The 20,903-nt window shown below is 44.3% G+C and overlaps 1 protein-coding gene across 1 annotated transcript in view; it reads left to right on the forward strand.

The window, feature by feature from the left end:
• Positions 1-5,602: 5,602 nt before the first annotated feature.
• PAK6 (p21 (RAC1) activated kinase 6) overlaps positions 5,603-20,903 on the forward strand; it is a 37,974-nt gene continuing 22,673 nt past the window's right edge. Inside the window, exons 1-4 of the mRNA XM_053946587.1 lie at positions 5,603-5,687; positions 16,781-17,106; positions 17,419-17,617; positions 18,217-18,281. The gene's annotated coding sequence lies outside the window, so the exon portion shown is untranslated. The remainder of the gene's footprint in view (positions 5,688-16,780; positions 17,107-17,418; positions 17,618-18,216; positions 18,282-20,903) is intronic.

Here is a 20,903-nt window from a genome sequence, read left to right on the forward strand (position 1 = left end):
GCAGCACTGAATACCAGGTAGATTAGGAGGAGAAAGCTCCTAACAAAATATCAGTCATCCCAAGGACTTCTCAGACAAGGCGTGTTTGTAGCCAGTACAGAACAACTTCACTGTATCTAATTCACACAGAAAGCTGTTGAGAACAGGCTGAACAGAGATAAGAGCTCTCAGCAGAAGTTCAGTAAAGGAAATCTGTTCTTCAGGTCTTTAAAATATGTAAGTGAACCTATTTGTCTTTACTTAAATGAGATCTAAATCAAAGCTGCAATACTCCACTATTACTTTTTTGTTGACTTGGCATCTGTTTTCTTTCTAAACAAAAAGTAAGCTAATCCTTCTCTGTCTAATATGGCTGCCCATGATCAGTTACTCTTCACATACATCCCAGACAACACAAAACTGCCCCCCAATAGTGTAAAAACAGAAACAGTAATGGCATTATTAATTTCTTGATAATAAATACACACAAAGAATGAAGAGGAGCAAGCAGGTATAACAAGAATGAGCAGTCATCTCTTCTGATGTTTGTTCCCACTTCTGCTTCGATGGAACTCTGCCTCTCTGCTGCACAGGTCAGTCTCTGCCTCCCCTATGCCATGAGCTGATTGCACCAACATGTAACAGGAACTTAGGGAGCTCTTTGGACATCCCTGTTGTCTGTTCAAGTAACTCTGCCTCCAACCTTAAAAAAGCTTTTCCTGAGCATCACTTCTTGAATCAGTGTGTAATACACACAGGTGCTCTGTCACCTTGCAGGCTGGGATTGCCATAGACTTGTCATGCAGTAGGAGACACACCAGCCTTGCCCACAGGATATTTGGAGATGGAAATTAATATTTTCTGAGGGAAAAGAGGCATTTATAAATCCTGACACGACAAAATGTTCCACACCAGGTAGAGGTGTGACAGCCAAATGTAGAAGTCCTAGTGAGGTTATCATTAACAAATAGAGTGATGGAATCTGGGCTATGGAAAATGTAATGGCTATTATATAAATAAAAATGCACAGAGGAAAATAGGAATGTGATGGGTCATGGTTGTACCAGGTTGCTTGAGAACAAAACTTGACCAGAGATACAAGGGGGATGTCTGGAAGATATCTGCAGGCTTCATCTGCTTTGATTCAGAAACTGAAAGAATCAAAGTATTAATGTCCACTCTTTTAAGCGGAAAGGGGTCTATAAATGTTTGCAGGAAATCACTGAGCACCCAAAAATGCTAAAAGTGAAAAATGGGGGCTGATTAAATGTGCTTGAGCTGTGGACGGGACAAACCCCATAGGTGTGAGCCATTTTCTCCTTAAACTGTGGAAGCTGCAGCTGGAGTTGAGCCCACTGTTTTTCTAAGGATTCACGAAGATCATTGCTTACACCTGTGAAATACAGGTGGTCCAGGTTATCTCCTTAGTGGCTCTGGAGTGGAGTGGCCAATGATGTTACAGAACCTAATTGCTTTTTAAGGTACACCTGCAAGTACTTACAAGTCCGTTATGAACTCTGAAACTCACTCTATTTGCTCACTTAACATCTGAAGAGAGCATTTTAAGGAAGCTTGAGGAAAAGTGAGGAGTACTGATCATCTGCTGGTCTTCAAAGGTATGTGATTTGTAGATTTAAAATCCTAACTCTGACATAATTGGGAAATCTCCTAAAATTGATCAGATAAGTGTACTCAGAATATATATATATCTGAGACTTTTACAGCCTGGGGTTTGTGTTCAATACAAAGATCAAGAAAACCTCAGAAGAGAAAGATGCACCTTATAACTGGTACATTATCAGAAGTATGCCTGAGCTTGTGCTAGCAGATAAAATGATTTCACAGAATAAACTAGGATTTTTGGGTTTTCCAGAGTGAACTAGAAGGGACAGGCAATTCAGGAGAGCTATAAGGATGTTGTGAGGTTATGCAGGGACAAAATTAAAAGGGCCAAAGCCCAACTAAAACTTAATCTGGGTACTGCTGTGAAAGACAGTATAAAAATGCTTCTATAAATAAATGAGCAACAAAAAGGGCTGAGAAGAATCTCTATCCCTGTGGGACTTTAAGGCACTCTTTATTAAGAAGTGGTTGAGTCAGTGTCCCTGGCAGGATTTAAATAATATATAGAGGTGGCACTTGGGGATGACCTGGTTTCGTGGTGAACTTGGTGGTGCTGGGTGGACTCTTGGAGATCTTTTCCAACCTTAATGATTCTATTATTTAAATAATACAAATCACCCCTCCTGCATGAGCATCAGCAAGTAATTCTGTATGTTTCTTCTGCTCTGCTGCTGATTTCCCAAATAATATTCCAAAATGCATTTGGGCTAAAGTGCAACTCCTGAGGTGCAGTGCTCCCTGCTGTGCCCAGGTGGTTTCCCCAAGGATGCCTCGATGTACAAAAGCTGAGCTCTTATTCAGAGTTCTTTGCCTGCAGGCTGGGGAATTGGTGGTTGGAGTCTTTCATTTAACCTTGGGCTATGGGCGCTGCAGTCACGTGGGTGTGCCTGTGTTAGATCACCCTTAAAGCTTGACAAGGAGCACTGAACTCCTTTAACAGTTTCATTCTTTTGGTTCTTACTATTTCATGCTTGTTGCCCCTCTGCTCGGTTAATCCAGCAGAAGCTGGATGCTTCTGCTGTTGGAAGCTTAGAAATATGAAGGTTTCATTTCCATAATAGTTTAAATTATTAAACAATGTGAATATCAAGGTCATTCAATAAAGACTGAGGAAGAATGTTGTTCCGTTTGTTGGTTCTAGAAATGTTTGTTCCCTACTTTCCTTTTGTAATAACTATGATCCAAAGCTATTTAACTATTGACCTCATGGTTCCAGCAGGTATGGAAGTGTGATTTACCAACCAGGACCAGCAGCTGGGTGACACTATACTGACAAAAGACAAATGTTACTGTTTAGTTTCTAGGCCTGAGCTGATATTTTTTTTTTTCCTAGTGCTTTGGATTCTCTTGATTTTTCAGTATCTTGGGTTGTGCAGTTCCTTGAAGCTAAACTAGTAGTGTACTTTGTAGTGCAATACTTAATATTATCATTCACTCAGGAATCATTTTGTAGGAAAAAGAAAGTTGGAATATTGAAGAATTCAGTATTGGTATGCTTCCTTGATATGCAGTAAAGGCACTGGACTGTTCTGCCACAGCTGCATCTACTCCTAAAGAGCCAACCTGGATTAGTACTTTACCTGTATGTGAACTGAACTGGCTAATTCCAAGTGCATTCTAAAATTATTATTTTTGTTCATTTCTGAGTTCTTAAGCTTCCCTTTTCTCTCCTCTGTGTTTTGCAATTTTTACATGCACTAAACATTTGTTCTGTAAGAATTGTGTTGATGTGCAAACCCCAAACAGCCAAGGCCAAACCAACAGTCACAGGATCCTCAGGGGTCCCTTCCAGCTCAGGCTGTTCTGTGATTCCATGAGTTATTACTGAGTGGTTATAAGCAGTATGAAGCCTTTACATAAACCAGGATCTCTGTCCCCTTTCTTTTTGTGACATGTCTTTTCTTCCAGAACTGGTTGTATCTCACAACAGAGAGATTTTTTTCAGGGTAGAAGTTACTCTACACACATGAGTTGTTATTTAACCTCAAACCCAGGAGCTGGGAAAGATAAATCAAGCTCTAATGAATGAAATCTGAAAGCTGACAGCATTCAGTAATCTCACGGGCTTGGGATATTTTTTGACAAGAAAATTCATTTCTGAGACTTGTTGACAGAAACATCAAGAATGGAGCTGCTGCCTTTGCTTCCACCCACCCCAGCAAAGAGAGGGGGAAGAGAAGCAGCTCTTATAAATAGCTCGGTTCCTGTTGTATTTGTAAGTTCAGTGCTTTTTGTGTCAATGACATCACCCTCTTCTCCATGGCAACCCCCTACGATGTCAAAACTGCAGGGCACCATCACAGGAACTCAGACTAGCAGATGAACAGGTTGAATCAAGATGATTTAACTGCAAAATAGTGCAGGGGCAACAGAAGGAGGTGGGAAACAAACAAAGGGGCTACTGGCAGCTCTGTTACTCTGGAAAACGAGCATCTCTAGTGGCAGATTCCCCAAACTCTGCCCTATCTCTTTTTCCAAGTCCTTGTCAGGAGGAGGTAGGTGGAAGGCAGGTAGGAATCTTATTCCTGATCTTCAGTGTGTCTGGAGAGCAGAACTACAGGTGACTAAGCAGGAGGAGTATGACTGACTCACTCCTGAATTATTTCTCACTCCTCTTCCCCCTCCCATCTATTCTGTTTGTTTTTTTAGCTTTCACCCAACAGCTCAGATTTTTCCCCAGGCTCTGATGAGGAAGAATTAGCAGCTGGCTTTCTTGTTACCTAATGTTCACAAAAATGTGCTTGTGGTTATTCAGGTGAGGAAATAGATGCCAATTCCAAGAACAAGAAAAATGAACTTGCTCTTGGATACAACACCTTTATCTGGGAGAAAAAAAAAGTGCTTCTCTTTTCTGAGTGTTGTGTAGGAAATACTGAAGTAATTGACATGCCAGGAAGCTGTAAAAAACTGGCTTCTTTATCAGGATACCTATGGAAAATACTTAATTTCCTCCCTGCTAGCCCTGCTAGTGTTGATTTCTAAACCAACTGAAGTGGGGAGAAGCCATGGTACTTGCTGTCTTGATTACAGCATTGGATTCTGCTGGGTTGCATTTGGGACTCAAGGATCAGGAATATAATGGTTACAGCTGCAGAGTTTCAGCCAGTATGAGCTGTTTCAATCAGCTTAATAAATCTGTCCTCATTTACATCCCTGTGAAGTCTGAAGCCATAGAACAGTTTACCTTCCTTCTCAGAGTCCCAGGCGAACTGTTGCTGAAACCCGGCCTGCAGAGGTGTCAACTTTGTATTGGCTTTTGCAATTTTTGAAATTGTATGACATGGGACCCAGGCAAGTTATGCAAGACCAGCACAATGCCCAGAGTCCTGACATCTACAAAAGGACATGGCAATGCTCCCCACATAGAGAAGGAAGTCTGTGATGGAATAACACTTTATTTGCCACTTGTGGCCTGCAGTTTACAGGGCATGAGAGCCTTTAATCACAGATTCTCAAAGTGTGAGGCTCTGTTATGTCTGTAGCTCTGTCCCCACCCCAGTGTGATGATAAGCCTGTGATTTCTAGGCTTGGTTGAGGGGAAAATGCATAGATTCTCTCCACACCAGAATCTTGATTAGTATCTTGCTTTTGCCTTTTGTGCAAAATGCCACTCAAGGCACTGTGCCATCCTCTTTGCTGAGCTCACAGCATCAGCCCACGATAAAAAAAGGTCCCAGAAAACATTGACTCACTGCATCCCAGCATCCTGACAGGGCTATGTGTCTGCAGTGAGATCTCAGCTGGAACTGCAAGGTTTCAATGGAATTGATGGTTGTGAGGCTGTTTTACCTTCCCTGAGTTGTGCTTCCACCTGTACTGCCTGCTGGGAACAGGGGTGGGAGCACTGGGATCACTGCCCAGCACCTGGCACGGGGCAGTGCTGCTGAGGAAGCAGCTGGAGCCGGGGGAGGGGGGGTTGCATGTGCATGAGGAATTTTCTGCAGAAGCTTTAAGACTAAATTGCTGAGAATTTTTGCCTGAAGCAAGGGATGTTTCCCATATTTAAGACAAGCAGCAACCTGCAGTCAGAAGGAAGAAGGGACTGAATTTACTCCAGAAATATTTCTCTGGGGTCTTTTTTCAAGGTAAGCCTGCTTTTGTGGGAGGTAGATGGGGCAACAGGGTTCAGCATTCTGAACACTGAAACTAAAATGACTTCTGCAGTTGTGTTACTTTCCTGGTCTGTAGAACTCAAATATATGTATTATGTCTCTGGTACTCCCTTTTTAGGCTGAAAAGTCAACCAATAAGAGCTAATTTTCTGAGGTCTGAAGCCATAAAAATGGGTGAGGGAGAATGTTTTTAACACTGCCTTGTGCTGTGGTGTTTTTAATACTGCCTGTGTTCTAGTGGTGAGTGAATGCCATGGATGGTGCCTCTAAAACATATATTTAAGTAGCAGAATGATGGGTATTGAAAGAACAGTAGGTGAATGAAAATAAAATTTAGTAAATAGACATCAATTTATGGTTTATTAATTTAGTGGTTTTCAACATTGCTAGATTATTTGTTGTTCTGTAGGAGGCAAAATTAAGATGGTTCCTGCCTTGGGATGGACTTAAAGGTTTTTAATTGGCATGGTTTGAAGAAATGCTGTTGAAACCTAGAGCAAGGAGATAAGATTATGTTTTAAAAAATTTTATGACACCTGAACAACCAGTTTATTGCTGTTGAAAACTATTGGTTGAGAGGCCAGAAAGTAGTAGAGAGCTTGTCATAGCTGCAGGAAAAGTCTGTTAAAGGTAGGAGAAAAATACCTTGAATGTACAGAGATGGCTCTGAAAAAAACCAGTAGCACCTAAAAAATGTTTGATCATCAGCATCCCTTCCTTATACTGAAACTATTCCTAGCTGGGAACCCTCCAGCCTGAGAAATGTGTGCTTAAGTTGTGGGTATAATGACAGTCCTTGATGGGAGTACAGCAGAGCATGGATTTGGCAGAGCTGCTGGAGCCGTGGAGGGAAGGCGTTTGCTGAGCCCGGAAGTGCAGGGCAGAGCATCCACACTTTCTCTTTGCACGCTAATGGTACTAATACTTGAAAGCAGTTCCATTTTGCTCTTGGAAAAGGAATAATATGTGCTCATAAAACAAAACCACCTTCTGGTTAGGGAAATAACTACAGTCAGTAAACTTTTGGAAAAAAGCCTTGTCAAGTCTGTGAAGAGTGAAATCAAAATACTTTGTTGCCTCTTTTTTTCCCTAGGGAAGGTGGGAACCAAACAGTGCCTGGAGGGAAATTGTGCCCTGGGCAGGCTGCAGAATGGCTGGGTGAGGTTGCGTGGGGAAGGGCACCTGTGCCCAATGTTGAGGCAGGGGCTGGTGGCTGGGAGGGCCTTGGTGCCAGCAGTGCTTGTGTAACATTGTGCTGTGTCCGCAGCTGTCGCTGCCAGGCTCTGGATCAGCTCATGCATTTGGATGTAGTTGCTGCTGCTTGATTCCACTCCGTAGAAATAGTTGAGGATATTCCTGCCAACTTCCTAGTCAGGAGTCATCAGTTCTGCCTCTGTCACTTGGGGAGCATGAACGAATAACTCTTAAATCATTAATCTAGGGCAGCTTCCAAGAGTCCTGTGTCTTGTACCCAAGTCTGGAATACATTGTGATAGGATCATTATCCAGGGACAGCAAAGACTTTGAAGAGGTGTTTACCCAGGGGGTGGCCATGCTGCACTTCAAACTCCCAAAGAAGATCACAACATAAGAGGATAGGGGGGAGCAAGGGAAGTGCAAGCAAGGCCCCAGAGGAGCAGGGAAACTGGAAAGGAACAGTAGTAGCCACATGCTGTGGACTGGTGGACATGCCAGCACAGCAACCTGTGACTTTGGGGGGCTATGGAAGTTGCTGCTGCAGCTTTTGGTAGTGCCACTTGACATAATTTTAAACTGGAATTCTGCATAACCAGTGTTAAACATCAGATTATCTTCCATGGGATGGTTCTTTACATCTGGTAAAACCTTGTATTTTGGCTGATACAACTTGGTGGTAGAGGGGGGCTTTTCTGAGTTCCAGAGAGAACCATGGAAGGAGGGATAAATAAGAGGAAACAAGTGTTGCTGCTGGAGAATGCAAACCATAGCAACCTAGATAAAGGTGATCCTAATTGAGGAGGAGGAGCATTGGTATTTAATTAAAACTACTCCTAAAACCCAGGTTCTTAGCAGTAAAATAAATAGCAGGACATGAGTAATTCCTCTCAGGGGGAATGTCGGAGACAAAATTACACTAATGTAGTAATAAGGGCTTGTGTGCAATTGCTCAGAGGAATAGGAACAAGGCAGAATGATTTTTCACTGCTAAGAAGTTAAAATGTGGTTCAAGGGAAAAGGGACAGATGCTGGTTAAAGCACACACTCCTCGGCCACTTCCAAAGATAGAGCTGAGTTCCTGAGCTGGATGTTTTTGCAGGACTTGGCAATCCCAGCACAGAGACTGAGCTCCCTCTCTGCTTTAGCAAATGATGGCAAGTTCTGTGTGTCTCTTGCACTCCTGCTGCTCAGTTAGGGTGTTTTCAGTGAATTAAAAATAAACATTTCAGACCCAGACTCAGGACAACTGTGCCATGTGTCATGCATCTGAAGGCAAGAAAGGACATTAAACCAGATTTTGTTTCCTTATTTCCCTCCCACTTCTCATCTTTGATCATCTTAGAGTTCTATCTGCATTCCTCAAGCTGTGATGCCCGTTCTGGGGAGGTGGTTAAATAGCATTTAGTCATTAACCACTCTTGACTGAGTAACAGCCAGTGACATAACATTGTTTCTTCTCCATAGCTGCCTTGTATAATGCTGCAAGTTTTGGTTACTCTTTTCATTTCTGTGGCATCCATCTGTTTACCAGACAAGGGTGAGGGGGATGGAAATAATCCCAGAATACAAAAAGAAAAACCCATACAAGTGAGGCTGGATGGGGCTTGGAGGAGCCTGATCTATTGGAAGGTTCCCTGCCCATGGAAGGGGGCTGGAACTAGATGATCTTTAAGGTCTCTTCCAACCCAAACTAGTCTGTGATTCTATGAGTATAATAGGAGATTTAATGAAGAACAGAGGCACTGGGACACTGGAGTGAGAACTGCTGTTGCAGTGAGAGAAGAACCTGGATACTTGGGGACCAGGAAAGCAGGTAGTAGAACCTTTTTCCTTTTGTGTTCTTCTTCCTTTCCTCCCCCTTTTACTCCATCTGAGGAAACAACCAACCAACTACCCACAGCTCTCCCCAGAACCCCCAAGTTTAGTCAAAGGAAAGAGTAAGGTGATAGTGGCTTGTGGTAGATGTGGAAGGTAATTTGTAACCTGCTCTGAAGAACCAATGTAGCCAAACTGTGGCTTTGGGCAGTGTCATTTTTGGTGTAGACCCAGCTGAGGCAATGCAGCAACATCCCCTGGCCAGGGGCAGGTGGCCTGCTTATATGGCATAGTGAGAGTGTATAGACAAGATGGTGTAGTTGTTAAAATGAAACATGGCGTTGCAAACTAGAAAGCAAATGTATTCAGCAACTTCAGCAGAGACAGTGACTCCCTAAATTGATAATGCCAACTTGATGGCTCTGTGCCCAATTGTTTGTCCCTGAGAATTGGTTAAATAGAGTTGAATGTCTGTAGGGTCAGTGTTCCTTTATTGATGGCCTTCTAGTTTTTTGGCTTTCTTCCTTGCCAAGTATTGTGGGAACCTTTTTACCCCACCTGTGTCAACATTTGAGTCTTCTAAATCTGTGGCTTTTCAAGGCATAGAAGGAGCTGAGGGTCTTCACAGCACAGCTGGAAAGCTGTGGTTAGAGGGAGAGAAGAAGGGTGCAAGTCTGTCCTTAACCTGGGCCAGGAGTAGAGGAGTTAACATGTAGTGGCCAGAAGGCACTACACAGATCTTAAAATAACCAAGAACAGGATAATTTGGCTTAAAAAACCATCTGGGTCTTGATTCAGTGCTCATTAAAATTCATAGTAGCCTTATGATTGGCTTCTGGAAGAATTAAGCAGGGTGTTACACTTCATAATGAGTACTTTGGGCCTTGGCCAAGAAAGTACATCACTGCATACAGTAATGCTAGAAATTAACTTCTTTCCTGTAACATCCAGCTTAGAATGAGGATCTTCCTAGCACTTGTGGAAGTCAGTGAAAAAGCTCTGGTTTCAAGGGATTTTGGATTTCATCCGAAGAACAGATGTTACAGCTGACTTCGGGAAGAAGTCTCTCTGGGCAAGTCATCTCTAAGCTGGTCATGCTGCAGCAAGCTGTCCACTTTGGGGACACTCACAGTCTGCAGCCATCAGAGCTCCTGAGTGTGCAGGGAAAGGACAAAAGTCAAACTGCAAACCTAGCACTGGGATGGAGTAATTGGGGCCTAAAAGGAAAAACACCTGCTTGTGTTTATTTAATTAGAAATCTAAATGTATTAACTAATGGCACAAATAGCTTAGAATCTTGTGGCACCTCATCAACCATGAGATGATGTCAGTAGACAAACTGCTCCTGTCTGTGACTGCAGCTGAGAAAACCTCCTGATTTCTGCCTCTTTCTTATAGAATACTGTTTGGTGTTAAAGGAAGGAAAATACTAATTCTGCTTACTCCCAAATCAGAAATTTGCAAAGCTCTTTGGGCTTTTGTGTTCTCTTCCAAGTTCTAAATATGTTCTCCCAAAGCATCTCGAAACAGAAGCCTGGGTCACATAAAGCTGAGCCAATAACTTATTTAAGGAATATTACCTTTTATTCATTTAAAGACATGCTTTTAAAAGAGTCTCTTGGGCTCCCCTGAATTTTCTAGCTCCTTCTAATCTGTGGTCTGGGATCACCTTCAGTGATCTGTGACTGTGCTTAGACTGGGGCTGCTACTTGTGGAAAGAAGAAAATGAAGGAGTTTTTCAGATAAATGCTCAAGTATTTCTGTAGGACATCTTTGGGCACAGCTGTTACCCAGGCTTTCAGTTTTCATTAAAATTCTGAAGAGCTAAATAAGAAAATGGTCATTCTAAGTGTTAAGAAGCCTTTTTTTTTCCCCCCCAAAGATCACACATGGAAACGAGCTAGTTAATATTTTTTGTATTGGAATGTATTTTTAAAAATTCATTTATTTATAGCATTTATTTGCCACCTCAGAGAGCACATGAACAAGAAAAGTGTTTTTTGAATTAGTACTTTGACAAATGGTGATTAAGTAGAAGATCAACTGAAGTTTTTCAGTTATTTTTACAATGCTAGCCCCAGAGTCTCTAAATGTGCAAATTAGGAAACATTGCATCTTATTTACAGCTTAAGTGGCAATGTCTTATGTTGTTCTTTTCTTCTTTGAGGATGATGGTGATGATGGAGATTTTCTTTAATCTTTAGCTATACACACACACACACATGTGTATATCAGTGGACTAGTTTCTGGTGTCATGTTGAAGAGGATTCTGGTTGAGTTGTTCCACCATGATTTCCCTCTCTCAGCAGCCAGCAGGATCTAGACTCCTTCCAAAGGACGGGCATTCACTCTGCCAAGTGCCAGCAGGTCCATGTGCTCAGGTAGGCTGTGACTGTGCTCAGTTTGGCCTCCCTTAATCATAGGGTAGGGCTGTGGTAGAAAAATGTTCCTATAGTACCAGAGGCAGCTGGTCTGTTCCAGTCCTTTCTAACATGTATTGCCTGACTGTGTGCATGCTTTAGTTCCTTATTGTGGAATCTGGCAGCCTTAGTAGTTGCACAGATGTTTTGGATAGTTTGGAAACTTGTTTTTAATGAAGGCTAGTGGTAGTTGGAACTTTACTGTTTGCCCACTAGTATGTGTTATGCTGAAACTGGTACCTCAGAAAAACCAGCTCCTCCTTCTGTCTTGGGCAGTATTTAGGCTATTAAAAATTCCAACCTAAATGAAGGCTGGAGGAAATTGCTGAAGATAAAGAAAGCAAGAGACTTCTGTAACTACTATCAGGAAAGACTGAAAGTCACTCTTAGGTGAGGTAGGAATTAACTTGTTCCTCTATCGTAGCAGTTAGAATGCAAGACAAGGATGTCACAGCTACCATTTTTCTGTGTTATATCAATACATCTCTAAGTGAGGATTATAATAATTTAATCCTTTGCAACCCCTCCTGTGGACTCCAGAGCATTCTCTACTTGTGGAGATAAGGGAAACCGAGGGTATGGTATTGTGACATGCTCTCAGTGGCAGAACAAGAAGGTCTAGTTCCTGCATTGCAGGTTGTGGCTGCTGTGTTGTGGCATGACTTCATGCAGCTGAACCATAGGCCAGGCTCCTGAAACAACCAGATCTTGAAAATAAAATTAATAAGGGGGGGGGGGGAACAAAAAAAAAAAAAAACTGGAAAGGGTTGAAATAAATTTTGGATACTTGTTCCCATAGCAATTGTCAGCCCTTCCCCTCTTTTCTTTCACAGAGAGGAATAGCTGCTCTGCCTCTATCAGCCTTCCCCCCAAAAATGTCACCCACTCACCACCGTAGGTCAAAGCCCTCTCCTGTACGTGCTGCAGGGAAGCTGCTGCTGGGAGCTGATGCCTGTTCCCTGGCATGGGATTAGCAGTGCATCTTCCTGATTTTTCTGGGCTGAATGCTTTCAGGGTAAGGCTGAGTTGGCTGCGAGGACAGTTTTTCCTTGCCTCCACATGGCTGCAAGTGGGATGGGAAACCTGTGCTGCACAGAGGCACGTGCTTGGATTTTGACAAGCATAGGCTCTAACCCTCAAATTATTCTAAGCTCTGCAGAGTTGGGTTTGAATGTATCCAGAGGTAGAGTGACTAATGGCAGCAAATGGTGTTAGACTTCTGCAGCTGTTATTTTAGCCACTAGGAGTTTGCTGGATTCTGGCTAATACTTCAGCGATAGCTGACTGACCTAGTTATTCAGAACAGAGGCTGCAGTCTGTATTCCTCTGGTGCCAGCAAGGGATTTCAATCTGCATTTCTATAGCATCCTTAAGGATCGCAGCATGCTTGGAAAAACAACAGATTAAGCCGCCTCTGTTCTGGGGGAGTTGAGCATTGTCACAGTCATTTTAGCAGCGTGCAGAATGCCTTTCCCAAGGTGACCTGGGAATCTGTAGGCAATGTTGGTTTTCTGCTGTGATGTTGCCATTGCAGGATTGATCATCCTGGCTTTTCTGGGAAGCAGAAGAAGCACCTTTTCTAGAGTGTGGCACAGGCTTGTGAGGTGGACCATGATGTTACTTCTGTTATAACCAAATAAGGCTGTGAATTTTTACAAGTAAAAGATCTGGAAGAAGTGTGAAGTGGCTGTGTTCCAAGCTGTATTGATATTATCTGCAGGAACATCTACCAAGCCACAGGAATTTAACCAGTAGCAAAATAGTGTGTGCTATGTTCAGGTGATCTTGAGCTTTAACTTCAGTTTCTCATCAGAGCAGGCATTAAAATTTTCAAAGAGTCTGATGTTTTCTTACCTTCTCTAAGCTTAACCTGCTTTCTTCACTGAAACAGTTGTCAGGCACTGGGGCACTGCACCAGGGCAGTGGTGGAGTCATCATCCTTGAGGTGTTCAAGGAAGGACTGGATGTGGCGCTCAGTGCTCTGGTCTGGTTGACAAAGTAGTGATGGGTCAAAGGTTGGACTTGATGATCTTAGACGTCTTTTCCAACCTTAATGATTCTGTGCTTCTTGCCTCTGACATTCTGCAAATTTGGTAGAATTTGCAGGTTCTTGTGCTGTTTCCTTGCTGGTTGTGCTTTGCTCCACCACAGGAGTTGTTTGGCCCATGAGAACCTGGCTGTAACCCATTGTGAGCCTGAAACAGGACAAGTTCCCTTCTTCCCAGTCTGTCCCCCAGTCTGCATTGTTTGGCATAGGGTAGAGAGGGACTTTAAGCTCCCCGCCACCCTGCCAGATAGGAGTGTGGAGATGTGTCCAGATCCTTGACAGAACAGAGCTCTGGCAGAGGTGATGGACTTGCTCGATGAACTTCCAGTTCTTCAGCTCTCATGCATTTGTGTTCTGTTTTGAATTGGAAAAAAACCTCCCCTGGTTTAGACTGTAAACCTTGGATAAAAACACTGGGTGAGCTCATGCAGCTGGAGTACAAGCAGGGCTTTGTCCTGCTGGCATCTCAGGAGCCTACCTGGATAATGGCAGCAATGCATAGTAAGCAGGAGGATAACCCAAACACTGGTGTTGGCTATCCAGGTAATGCACTCATGGAATGTTCTGTCCCCCTCCGAATGGGATACCCTTAAGGAAAGGTGGCTAAACTGTAAGCACTTATTTAAGCACTTATTTAAAGTGAAACTGCCTCTGGATTGCTCCCTCCTTATCTCCAGTCCTGGCTTCACTGTCATGTCATGATTATGAGACTCCCAGACTTGATTCCTATCTTGTGCTTCCTCCCACCAGTTGGTTCTGATGTGCGAATTTGCAACACACCCTTTCTCCTAGTGACCCCTTTGTCCCAATCCTTAAGTGTATTCTTTCGCTTCCCTGGCCAGCTTCTATAGATTTACAGAACCATGAAAGGGAAGGGATTCTGTGTGGAAGAGCATTTCTGCTTCCTATCTGATCCCTGGGCACAGGGAAGACTGGATGAAAAGTCTGGTCCTGAGCCACAGCCTGGCTTAATAAATGGAATTGCTGTACTTCTTACTAGGATTTCCTGAATGTATCAGATTTTCTGTGCCTTGATGTTAGGCTTTTCCTGGAAGCTCTGTTGAATACAGACCCATTTTCCTTAGCAGTTTGCCCAGTTTCCACAAGTTTCAGACAGGTGGGCAGGTATGTTTCTCCTGGCTGAGGTAGAAGACAGACATTGTATATGGTACAGTTGGCCTAGGTAACTCTGACCTTTTATATTTTAAAAGTCCCCAGTGTTGCCTATTGGAATAGGAAAACATTTAATAGTGGGGTTTTCATCACAAAATCCTCCTCCAAGTGGTGATTAAATGGGATTAAATGGAACCTATTGCAGCAGCAGTGCAGGATGTGAGATCCTGGAGCTCTCCTAGCACAGTGATGTGGCTGGGCAGGATGAGGAACGAAGTGAGATCAGCACTTTGGATCTGAAATTTGGTTTGCTTTGTGTCTGGGGAGGGGACATGGAATATGGAATGGCCTTTGCTGGGAAGATAAATCAAGCAGGCTGCAATGCAGACGTTTAGTCAACGTACCCTGCAGCACTTGTTGCTGCCAGGAATGGCTGTCCCAGAGACCGACGAGACCTGAGAGAGCAGCCGTAGGAGGAGTGGGGTGTGTATCGTATGTTTATATAAATGCGCCAGTATAATTATTTATATTGTCTTGTGCAATTCTCTAGCTAAGAAGAGAGCAGTGGGCAGGCAAGGAGCAGTAAAATGTGTAATGAAGGGATAGTTGCTGAAGGGGAAAATTAGAGACGTGTCACTTTTACTGGGAAATTTTTCTTCAAAGTGTGCAGGACTACTGGGACCAAACTTGTGAATATAAAGACTAGAAAGTGTCCTAATTTTTCATTAAGGTTGTAGGCAGCAGAGGTTTATACTGACTCAGAACTGCCTTAGTTTCATCTAAGCTTGTGCCTTGACAAGTAAAATCAAGCTCTGCCGTTTATAACAAACTCAAGTCTTGTTTTAGAAGACTGTGCTAGCATGTAACCCAGGAAATACAATAGTCATGCAAATATGGAGCCAGCTCTAAGGCTGGATGACTCCTTGTAGACTGTAGAAACTGTTTGTGTGTGACACTCCCCACGCCATGGTTGTGCAGATGACTCCGCACTGCCTGGCACGGCAGCAAAGCCCAGGTGCACAGATGACAGGGATGGTTTGCCATCCACACCTACTAGGTTCACGCTCTGCTTCCTCATCCCTGATCCTCCACCACACTGCTCTGCCCTGTGAGTTCCAGTGAGTTGGGAAAGAATGCTGTCCCCCTTTACTATTAAAGGGAACTTTCCTTCTTTTGATGACATCTGTGTATGGGGCCTGCCCTGTAGGAGAGAAAAGCTAATCCCCAGACAGAAAGAAACCTGGCTAGCTCTATTTCCTATACCCTGGGGAGGGAACAGGCAGGAAACCTGGGTCACTGTGGCAGGTAGGGACCTGCAGTGTAATGTAGAAGCGGTGACTGTGTGTTCAGAAAGCAGCTTTCCACAACATAGCTAGCAGGTTGGGAAATGAGGATTAGGAACCTCAGACCATCAGCTCCAAAAGGTTCTCTCTATGAACCTCGGTTCTGTTCCTTCTCCATGATAGTACTGTAGAGCTCATGAATTCCAGCTACAGCTGAGACTCTGGTGGTTGTACAAAGATATTGCAGCTCTTTTTGTTGGAATGAAAAGGTAGGGAGGAAAATGGGAATGGGGGGAATATGGCTAAAAGGTCATTGGGCTGGCTCATCTCTGTGGGACAAGCCACTCCCAGCAATAATAATGACCACCTAATGATTATTTGTAGCATGTCACTATTTATTTAAGGGTAGTTCAACAAAACCAATGTTATGAAAAAAGCCCCTAAAACTACATGGCGGTGGGTTTTTATTGTTTGTATCTCTGTTCTTTGGACCTAAAAATATATGAGGGTTAAGCCAGCATTGTCAGTGGTTTGGATAGGCCAAGAATCCTCCTTGTTTGCAATGGAGCAAGGGCAGCTGATGCGTTTGCTGCCATGAACTCTAATTGCTCCAGGCTGTAATTCCCAAAGTGTCCTCTGATGATGGCCCACAAGCCCAGCCGGCAGTGCCGGAGCTGGTGTCCTGCTGCTTGTGGAAAGTCTATTTCCAGTAGTCAGTAAACCCTGAGGCACAGGCAGCGCAACTGAATTAGAGGGTGATCCCAGACTCCAGACCTGGCAGCACTGACTCATGGCGAGGACAGGGGAAAAGTAAAAGCGCCAGGTCATGTGCTGCTCATCTGCAATGCAAATAAATGGGGTGAATTTTTCTACAGCGAGCCATAAAGCAAGCAATCAAAGCTTTCCTTCCTGGAATGACAAGGGATTGGTGGCAGGTCCTGAAATCTGCAGCCAGGCGACACAGGCGGAGATGTCGGGTTTGTTAGAAGCTTCAGCAGCTCCCGGCCCCGAGGCTGTGGAGCCGAGAGAGAAGAGCTGACGAGTGGAGCTTTCATAAATCACAGTGTAGTCGGGTGTGAAAAAGGGTGGAGGGGAATGGGAGATGATCTCCCCAAAGTTCTTGCCCGACACCCGGCACATCGGGATGCCCAGGTGTGACTCTGAGCTCTTTATCTCTCTCATCCCCTCTAGGGACCAAGAGAGGAGACGGTAAGAAGAAGGTGAGATGGTCCCAAGAGACTCTGCTGTTGGCATCTGTCATTTTCCGTGGAACAGGAATCTGAGGCTTCTCTACGCTGAGTGCTCCTGTGTCCCATCTGCTACCACACCCTGAAATCAAACTCGGCAGCTTAGGTGAATCAGGCACTGTACAAACATGTCAGACTTGCCTCCACCCCTTTTTCTTCTCCCGCTTTCTCCTGCCGTCTTTCTCTCTCAAGTTTATCGACGTGTCAGCGGATTCTGGTGGCGGAGCGTTCTCACTTCATCTCTGGTCACGGAGCAATGAGGAGTCAGGGGTAAGCGCCCTCCTGCAGATTTGGGGATCAACATTGATTTGCTTACTTGCTTTAAAGCCAGAACAACCGTCCTAATGGCCGCTGTTTTGTGGGATTTGTTCCCTGTGTTTACGGAGGACTGGGTTTGTCAGTTTAAACTAAGTCTCCGCTTCTCAGTGGCTGTGCTGCCTCGGTTTAACCCCTTCCCTTCGGAGCTGAGCCGTGTCACTGCCAAGGATTAGTGTAATGATCACACGTGTGTTGGCAGTGCCTGCCTGGGGTGAAGTGAGAGTGGAATAGTTTGGGGGGGTCATACAATTTTTTTCTCTCAAGGGATGCTTCTGGAAGGAAAGAAAAACTGGGAGCTGGATTCCTTTGGGAAGGAGTTTGCTTCATCTTTACTCCTATAGCCCAGCAACACCGTCCTCCAATCGGCTTTACTGCATGACAGTGGGAGAGTTTACCTCCAGACTCTTCTTTCTCCTCTCTCTTGGAACTGTCCACCACCAGCATTGTTGCAGCAGGACTGCCAGTAAGATCTTGTGGTTTTTACTTTCCAGGGTCTATGAGGTGGGACAACATGTGGGGCTGAAATCTGGCAGTTTAGCCAACTGACACTCAAGAGGATGGGGAATGTGGAGGGAAGATGCCTTGTTGAATCTCACAGGGTGATGCTCTTAAAACCTTGGGGTGAAGAAGGGGTTAAAAATTACTCGGGATGATGCTTGAGGGAGCAGACAGCACGTCAGGAACATGCATACTCATTGCCTTTACGGGAGACAGAGCACTATCTGCTCTTAAGTATCTTCCATCTGCAAGGACCTTCGACATACCTTCAGAGAGGTCTAGTTAAACCCTTCCTGTGTGTATTCCCAACCTTCTGGTGGCTCTGCTGCCCGGGATCCTTTCAGAACACTTCCTGAAGCTATGCTGGAGTACTCGTGTGGGGCTGGGTGTGTGTGTTTTGGCTGGCTGAAAGCTGCCTAATCTTGTTCTATTTAAGTTACAATATACGGATTTATTTGGCATTTGTATTTAATTATTTTTGTCAGGTAACCAGTGCATACAGGCAAGTATTTGCAGTGACAGAAAACAGTCCTGTCTGTTAATATTTGTTTTCTTTTTTGCCAGGGCATTAATGCTTTAATGTAGTTGGGGACAGAGCACTGAAAAAACAGAAGAGCAATTTGTGTCTGGTGAGTGTGAGCTCTCAGGTGAAGCTGGGGGATGTACGGAGAGTAAGAGACCTTTGCCCACTCTTTGTCTGCTTTTCTGAGCTCTCTGTTTGGGTACAACCTGTCGGCCCCTAACACAGCTGCTGGGGAAGGGAAGCTGCTTCCTCACTCTCTCTCCAGCCCTGTCCCACAGAAAAGTCTCATTCCTGATGGTGTGAGGAAGCTTTATATTGTTATTAACATTCAGTGCTGCCTTGGTATGTACGTCCTACATGCTGTGTGAACAATTATTTATGAATCTAGAAGTAAAGCTGATCAAATAGTGGAAAGAGCTGTCAGCAAATAGCTTGCTGGATTAGTAACTGTGCTCCCAGATGGAAAGCCTGCTCTGCGCACGGAGGTTGTTTCTGTCTAGATGGGTGCGAGTATGGATGTACCCAGGAAGACCACCCTGGGTCCTGTTGCCAAGGCTTGCAAAGTGAGAAACAACACTTGCTTGGTCACAAAATGGTTTTCATTCCCAAGCAGAATTAAATTAATGAGAATTCTTTTAAGTTTGGCTGTCCTGCCTCCAAATTGAAAAAGAGAGCTCTTTTTAACCTACTTCTGTAATATGCTTAGGGAAATTCACAAGCAGAGAGAAGAGCTAAATATTTGTGTAAATTGCTTTAAACAAAATTGCTTAAAGCAGCTTGGACTAGCTTAGCCCAACTGCAAGTAAAAACACACAGCCAGGCTCTGAGCTCTGTATTGCACTTGAGGGTTTTTTTGGGTACCCACAGAGGTACCCTGCTGAAGTTCCATCCCATTGAGAGCAGCACATGAGCTCTGTACCTGGACAGGACACAAGTGAGCAGGAGTAGCTGAAGCCTCACCAGGAGTTGTGCTGCTCAGCACTGAGGGCTGCAGAGAGCACAGAAAGCTCTGACACCTTGTTGGGGGGTTCTGGACTGGGGAGCGGCTTCCTTGTCTGTGGCACCACTGCTGCTCCTGCACCAGTCTCACTGACTTTGAGTTATAATGTCATAGACTTAGTGCAGTGGAGCACAAAATCAGCACTTGGCTGCTACAGGTCTTTTTTTTAAGGAATTCCTCATTACAGTTTCTAAAGCTGCAGGATTACTGTGTGGTTTGAGGACTAACACACTGCCATTTGGTCTTACCAATGGTACTGTTGTTCTTAGAGTGACCTTCCATTTATCTGGCAAAAGAGAACAGTGGGAATGGAGGGTGCCCATAGACTGAAAGTTGAAATCTATTTCCCTCAAAAATGTCTCAGGAAATTACACTTTCCCTAGGGCTCATCCATTTAAATTGTAGTGTTAGTAATTAGATTATTTTGTAATTAATTGATGAAGGGAATGTAGCTATAGCCAATAGCAGTCATTTATCTTGTGTTAGGAGTGCACCTCAGGTTTTAACATACAGAGGGCTGTGTGAACACTCACAGTTGTGGCAAACAGAGCAGGATAACCGATATTCCCTGGGAGAAGACTTGTCTGTTGTAATTTAAATTTGCATCTCAGTGTTGGCAGCAGTGAGCAGGAAGGCACTGAGAGTCAGGCAGGTTGTGGGGTTAAGCAAATCTGTCCTTCCATGTTTTGGGGGGCACTGCCTGGGCTGGAGTTTTCCCATCAGTTATCCTGTGGGGATAACACAAGCAAACTGCCTTGCAGGATGCTGACAGCAATTAAATATATTTGTATCTCTCTTTGGGAGAACCTGATGAGCATAACTAGGGACTGAGATTGTTTAGTGTTGGCTGGGAGAAAGTTTACCTCTTGCATCTCTATACTTGGGTGATCTGGGGAATTGCTGGGGTGTCTCTTGTCAGCCCTTTGCTGTGCTTCTGGAGCAAGTATGGTGATCTGTGACAGTGGTCACCAGTGCCTCTGCTGGGACAGATCTGCTTGTGAGAATTCAGTCCAGCTCCCTGAGTGTGTGACTCTTCCTGCATACAGTAAAATCTGTGCTGTGCCCATTTGCACATGGAGCTGCAGCTTCCCTCTCATATCCCCACGTGCCAGAGGCAACTGGATCTGCGAGCCGTGCAAGAGCGCGCTGAGGTTCCAGGGCTCACCACAGGACGTGGTGCCCAGTGTTGCAGCCCAGTGCTTTGGCTCCTTCTCCTGCCATGTGACCCCACATGCCAGATGTGGCCCCTTGGCTTGTCCCAATGTAACCTCTTGTCTGATATGTAAGATGTTGCTATTCATGTGAATTTTTGGAGACAGGACCTTAAATGTTCTTATTCTAATCTCGATAGTACTTTTATGCTGATTTTGAATGGATCTGTCACACAAGACAGTGGAGAGTGAAGCCCTGAATCCGTCAAGCCCTGTCTTTAAATTCTGTGGTGCTTTGGATTAACAGCAAAATACAGCAACCTGTTTTTAACCCTGATGCATCCTTCATGGCAAAATAATGTTGGGAAATCCATATGGAACAATGCAGCTGCTCTTTGGACAGGGGTCAGGGAGGGGTGTGGGTGTGAGGTGAGTGTCAGAGGTGCAGCACAGCATGGTTTGGTATAGTCAGAACAGGACAAGAGGCACATGAATCATGTAAAAGGTGGGGGAAAGGGTCAGAGTTGTTGTGGCTTTGGTCTCAGCCTGGTGACCTGCAGCACACGTCCTGCTGGCT

This window comes from Vidua chalybeata, chromosome 6 (genome assembly GCF_026979565.1).
Source record: "Vidua chalybeata isolate OUT-0048 chromosome 6, bVidCha1 merged haplotype, whole genome shotgun sequence".
NCBI lineage: Eukaryota > Metazoa > Chordata > Aves > Passeriformes > Viduidae > Vidua > Vidua chalybeata.